This window comes from Tamandua tetradactyla, chromosome 15 (assembly GCF_023851605.1).
Source record: "Tamandua tetradactyla isolate mTamTet1 chromosome 15, mTamTet1.pri, whole genome shotgun sequence".
Taxonomy (NCBI): Eukaryota; Metazoa; Chordata; class Mammalia; order Pilosa; family Myrmecophagidae; genus Tamandua; species Tamandua tetradactyla.
The window spans coordinates 74,977,259-74,984,075 of NC_135341.1; the positions used below are offsets into that span (position 1 = coordinate 74,977,259).

Consider the following 6,817-nt stretch of genomic DNA (forward strand, 5'->3'; position numbering starts at 1 on the left):
GAAAATTATATAGCATATTAGAAGGTGATGAATGCTATGGAGGAAAAGAAAGCATTGAAGAAAGATAGAAACCGAGCCTAGAGAAACTACAGAAGCCATAGAACCGACAGAAATGTCACAGCGGAGCTGACAGAGATGTGGACACATGGTGAATAGAGACACGGATGCTTGGAGGTGCTTGGGGCCCAGCAGATGTTGCCCTGAGATGTTAAGGAAGCCAGAGCCTGGAGAGGCAGGTGCCAGCCACTGACTACCCAGCTGACAAAGGTGCTCCTAACCCATGGACCTTCCTTGAATTAAGGCACAAGCGGCGGTTCCAATATATTCACAGGAGCAACGTCTTCCCATGTCCTCCCTTGAGTCCAGAGTTACCTAAACCATACTTATCCTGTGGTGGAAATGCTGCAAGAGTTACCTGATAAAGGAGCAGTATATGAGGTGGTAATTCAAAATATTTAAAAAAATATATTCTCATGAAATAATGAAGTGGCATGGTGTGAAGATGAAGCACAGATACAGACTTAGAGAGAAAATGCATGGGGACAAGTTATAATACAGGCCTCCTTATTCCCTGAGGCACAGAAATCTTGAAATCATGAATTAATAACCCTACAGCATCCTCAAAGTACTCAAGTGAAGGAAGAATCCCACATTTTCACTTTAAATTAAAAGCTAGAAATGGTTAAGTTTAAAGAGCAAGGCATGTGAAAAGCAGAAATAGGCCACAAGGCTAGGCCTCTTGTGTCAATCAGTTAGCCAACTTGGGAGTGCATTGGAAAAGTTCTTGAAGAAAATTAAAAGTGCTTCCTCAGTGAACACATGAATGGTAAGAAAACAAAGTGGCTTATTGTTGATATGGAGAAAGTTTATTGGTCTAGATAGAAGATCAAACCAATCACAACATTTCCATAAACCAAAGTCTAAACTTGAGCAAGGCCTTGGCTCTCTTCAATTCATTGAAGACTGAAACAGACAAAGAAGCTATAGAAGAAAAGTTTGAAGCTAGCAGAGGTTGGTTCATAAGGTTCAAGAAAATAAGTTATATCCATAACATAAAATTGCAAAGTGAAAAAGCCAGGACCAATAGAGAAGCTGCAGCAAACTATGGTGAAGATCTAGGTAAGATAATTGATGGTGATGTCTACATTAATGACAGATTTTCAATGTAGATGAAACATCCTTCTAATGGAAGAAGATCCCAATTAGAACTTTCCTAGCTAGAGAGGATAAGTCAATGCATGGCTTCAAAGCTTCATATGACAGGCTGACTCTCTTGTAAGGTGCTAACACAGCTAAGAACCTGAATTTGAAGCCAATGCTCATATAATATTCTGAAAAGCCTCAAGCCCTTAAGAATTATGATAAATCTACTCTGCCTTGTTCTAGAAATGGAGTAACAAAGCCTGGAAGGCAGCACATCTGTTTATAACATGATTTAATGAATATTTTAAGCCCAATATTCAGACCTATGGTTCAGAAAAAATAGGATTATTTTCAAATTATCATTGCTCATTGAGCACATACCTCCTCATCCAGAGCTCTGATGGAGAAGTGGGGTGAAATTGATGCCACTGTGTAGCACATGGACCAAGGAATCATTTCAACTTTCCCATTTTGTTATTGAAAAAAATATATATCATAAGAATATAACCGCCATAGGTAGTGATTCCTCCATTGGATCTAGGTTAAGTCCATTGAAAACTTGCAAAGGATTCACCATTCGAGATGCCATGAAGAACATTCATGATTCATGGGAGGAGGTGAAATGATCAACAGAGACAGAAGTTTGGAAGAAGTTGATTCCAACCCTCGTGGATGACTATCAGGGATTCAAGACTTCAAGGGAGGAAGTAATTGCCAATGTTGTGGAAGCGGAAGGAGAACTAGTATTGAAATGGGAGCCTAATGATGCTACTGAATTTCTGAAATCTCATGATAAAACTTAAGATGATGAGTTGCTTCTTACGGATGAACAGCGTGGCTTCTACTCCTGTGGATACTGCTGTGAACATTGTTGAATGACATGAAGGATGTAGGACATAATGTGAGCTTCACTGACGGGTAGTGGTGGGATTGAAGAGGATTGACTCCGGTTTTGAAAAAAGTTCTACTGTGGGTTAAGTGCTGTCAACCAACAACTTAGGCTCCAGAGAAATCCTTCTTTAATGAAAGAATCAAACAATATGGTAAACATGTTTCTGTTTTTTTTTTTTTTAAGAAATTGCCAGAGCCTCCACGCCTTCAATAACTACCACTCTGATCAGTCAGCACCTGTGGATATTGAGGCAAGAACTCCTATCAGCCAAAAGATGACACCTTGCCGAAGGCCCAGGAGATGGTTAACTTTTGTTTTTCAGTCAAGCATTTTAAAATTAAAGTTTGCACCTTGTTTTTTATAAACATAAGGTTGTCAATAGACAACCATACAGTGGAAACATCACTTTTATGTGCACTGGGAAAACAAAAATACTGTGTGACTCACTTTATTGGAATATTAATTTTATTGTGGTGGTCTAGAACTGAACCTGCAATCTCTCCAGGGTATGCCTGTCATTATCTTTTACTAAATTTTACATTGATTGTGTGTTTTAAAAAATTAAGACAAATGGACTGATTTTACATGGAGAGTTCAATGAAATTTCACAAACTGAGCAGACCATTTAAAAGACAGAATCTTGTCAGTCCTCCAATATATTATGGGTCTCCTCCAGGCCAGTACTCCAACTGTGACAGAAATCATGAGTTTTAACTCATAAACTAACCATTTTTCAATCATATCAATTTTGTAATTTATTCCACTTATTTATGACAATGTCATATTTTTAATCCTTAATATTTCCATTTGTTTCTTTTCATGACTTCTTTTTTTCTGCTCTTCATATTGCTAATCTCTTACTTTATCTCTTTGAGCACATTTAATTATGCTTAAACTCTTGTTCTGCAAGTTCCAGTGGACATTTGTTCTGTTTGTTGCCTTTAGGTGGGTGATTATTTTGCTCTGGGAATCATGTTCTGGTTTTAAGCTACCCTGTCAGGAAATGTGTTTTGAGGAAGAGCTGAATTCTTCCAGTGAGTTTAAGGAGAGGGGAGGAGTGAGCCCCAGTGTGGAATGCCTCTGAGACCACAGAGCTTTGCAGCCTCCTACCTTCAGCAGCCCACTACCAGGTAACTCCAGTAGTCAGGTAAGTACTCTGCAGCGCTCCACCAGGTCTAAAGGAGAAGAGGTGAATGAGTGAATACTAAATATTCACTGGTCTGTCCTACTTGCATCAACTATTCACCCCAGCAGGACTTTTTCTGTGCTTTGATATATCCTGACAACATGGGCATCCTGTGCTGTTGCTGCTTGTTTCTGTGGCAAAGGGGCAAGCACTAATCCATCCAAGGTCATGCAGCAGAGAGGTCAGAACAGTATTTAGAGGCTGCCCTCAGCTTATTTCTCTTTTTGCCCCAGGCTACAGCCCCTACATACCCCTGTGCTGGTTTGAATCTGTTATGTACCTCCAGAAAAGCTGATGCTCTTTTTTTTTTATTGCAAAAGTACAAAATCATTCATTTACTGCCCTGCTATCCCATCATAACTAAAGCTAACAATTTTACTCTGTCTTTTTTTCAAATTATATGACGGTGCAATGTTTGCAGCCATAATCATACCCATTCATACACTTCTTTTTCTTGTTTTACTTAATATAACATTTCCTCATGTTTTTTATAATATTCATTACTAATATAGGGTTTACAGATCATTATTTATTGACTATCTCCCTAGGCCAGGGGTTTCCAAACTATGGCCCATGGATTACATTTGGGCTGGGGTCTATTTTTGTATAGTCCACAAGCTAAAAATACATTTTACATTTTTAAAAGGTTGTAAAGAAAAAAAGAACATGTGATAAGATCATATATGGGTCTCAAAGCCTTAAATATTTACTATCATGTCTATAAAGAACAGGTTGGCCAATCCTTGCCCTATATCAGGGGTGGTAAACTATAGCCCTTACATTTGTAAATAAAAGTTATTGGAGCACAGCCATGGCATTGTTGAATAGTTGTGACAGAGACTGTATGGCCTGGAAAGCCTAAAATATTTATTCTGGCCCACTACAGAGAAATTTTGCTGACCCCTGAACCAAACTTTTAAGTAGTTTATAATTTGGGCTATTACTAGTAATGCCACCTGAAACATCTTTGTGCATATAATTTTTCATAGTTCGGACAATTTAGTTGAGAGAGACTAACAAAAATGGAATCACTGGGTTTAGTTGATAAAGACAATATTAAAGGTGATACTGTCCTAATATTCTAGGTATGATATAATAAAAGTTCTTGGTGGCAATAAGAATGGAAAGGAAGGCCCAGTATTCTTGTAGGAAGCACTTCTCTGGTCCCTGTTAAGCTAGACATGTAAGTTTCCATTAGTTCTGATTAAAAATGGAGGATGAAAAAAGCAGATTGAAGTAAACTCTCGAGGTGTCAAGGTGTACATGAAATACCATTCCAGGCTAGCTGTATTTGCCAAAAGGCAAATGGAGAGTTGAGTAAGGGAAAGATGTGGCAGTCTCAACAATTAGCCAGCTGCAGCAATAATAAACTAAGAGACAGCTTTTAAGTATGGGATGACAGAAGAAACATGCATTCCACCCTGTGAACATATCCTTGGCATAAACCTGTATATAACTGTAATTATACTGTCTCCAGATAAGAAAATTCTAGAGCAATGGCCCTATATTTTTGAACAAAGAACATTTTTCTATCTGGGAAAATCTTATTCTTTGAAAGAAAACCTATAGATGGACAAGCAAAGTCAACCCCAACTATCTGTGAGATGAAAGGTGAAGCAGACTGATGGGTCTCAAATCCAATCTTGTTTGAATAAAATAAGCATTGGGAAGTATAGTTGTCATCTTCTAAGAGAAATCCATCTGTAAGTTTACAATAGACAATTGTGGAATGAGACTCCACTATGGTCAAAGTAAAAGCCATCGGCAAATCTGGGTCACCTTGCAATTTTGGGAATGCCGTCAAGGTTTCCCTTATCCTGTTATGGCTGAGGGACACACTGATGGGCATAAGCAGTACAGTCTGTAACCCTTCTCCTTCTATCTCAGCACCCACAGGCAGATGAGCTGGAGTTCTGGGAATCCCACACAGTTTACTTCATGCCAACTTTTACTCTCCATGAGGTCCAGGTAAACCAAGAATGGTATATCAACTTGGATGGCATCTCCTATATCTAATTCCATCATCTCTAAATACTTAGGGTGGGGTCCCATCCACGCGTCCTCAGGGGCCCACAGGTGGGCACCATGACCGCCTGGTGGGTGGCCCTGGTTCACACTGCTGCAGCCAGGGGTCAGCTCAGAATCACCAGGTTCCTCCATGCAGGGCCAAGGGGCACAGCCATGGCGCACCAGCCTATGCTCTTTTAATCCAATCTTATGGTGACAGACCTGTTGTTGGGTGGGAACTTTTTTAAGGTTGTTTCCATGGAGATGTGGCCCCTCCTATTCATGGTGGGTCTTAATCCACTTGCTGGAGTCCTTTAAGGGAGAGACATTTTGGAGGGAGTTCAGAGAAGCTAAGAGACTGAAACTTACCAGAGGACGCTAAAAAAGAGAGTAATGCCAGAAGACATTTTGGGAATAGCCATTGAAACCAGTATCAAGAGAGAAGAGGCAGCAGAAGCCACAATGTGCCTTCCCATGTGATAGAGGAACCCCGGATGCCAGTGGCCTTTGCTGAGAGAAGGTATATTACTCTTCAAGCCTTAATTTGGACATTTTCATGGTCTTAGAACTGTAAACTTGCGGTTAATAAATGCTCCATTGAAAAAGTCAACCCATTTCTGGTTTATTGCTTTTCGGCAGCTTTACCAGACTGAAGCAACTCCATACATCATACATCCGCTCTCCGTAGCCTTTGTCTCTCCTCAGGGGTTCTCCCAGTTTTGGTGTTGCTGGTAATTTTCTCTCTCATGCTTGCAGTGCCTCTCACGGTTTTCTAGGATAGATTTTGGGGGAGGGAGCCAGCAGTCCTTGCTAGTTCACTCCCTTGACAGAGACAGGAAGAGGTCTGAACACATTCCTTACGATGCATTCCTCATTGCACAGAGGAACCAGTGACCATGTTGTAGACACCCAGATACCACTCCTGAGAAATGAGAGGGCAAGGAAACATGGTCAAAGACCAGCGCTTTTTTTAGGAAAAAGAAAAAAATATTAAATTTTAGCCCTCTATATTCTCCTCAGATTAAATCTAAGTTAAATCTTCTCATAGGCAATGACTCAGAAACTCTTAAAAGGTTTTAATAATAGCTTTTGATGATTCATCTGAATATTTTCCTCTGAAGCTGCTTGTCTTTGAGGAATGTTGGTGTGAAACTTTGGCTCCTAGGAAGTGTGAGTGAAGTCCCAAGTACTTACTGCTTTGTGAAATGGTTATGATAATAGTAATTAATAATCGTATTTCTCTATGCGCTGAAAAAAGCAGTTGGGCATTGCAAAACATTTTAGCATAAGACAAGAAATACATGAAGTAAAGACTTTAATTAAGCTGCTTCCAATGAAGTGTGGTTTCATTCTTTTTTTAACCCTGGTGTCTACAAACTTTAAAAAATAGTGTTTGGACTAATTGCTTAGATAGATATCAAGGATTATCATATGCAGAAATATATTATTAGATTAGAAGTAGCGCTTCAACATTCTAAAATGTGCTTGATATCTATGCTTCAGCTTAAGACCAAAACCTTTCCTTAATGAGGGAACTAAGAGAATTCCCAGCCTGGCGGTTCTCTGTCCTGCCTACAACCAACTGGCCA

The 6,817-nt window shown here is 39.6% G+C and overlaps 1 pseudogene; it reads right to left on the reverse strand.

The window, feature by feature from the left end:
• Positions 1-3,147: 3,147 nt before the first annotated feature.
• LOC143656866 (tRNA-splicing endonuclease subunit Sen15-like) lies at positions 3,148-5,381 on the reverse strand (annotated as a pseudogene).
• Between the last annotated feature and the right edge of the window lie 1,436 nt (positions 5,382-6,817).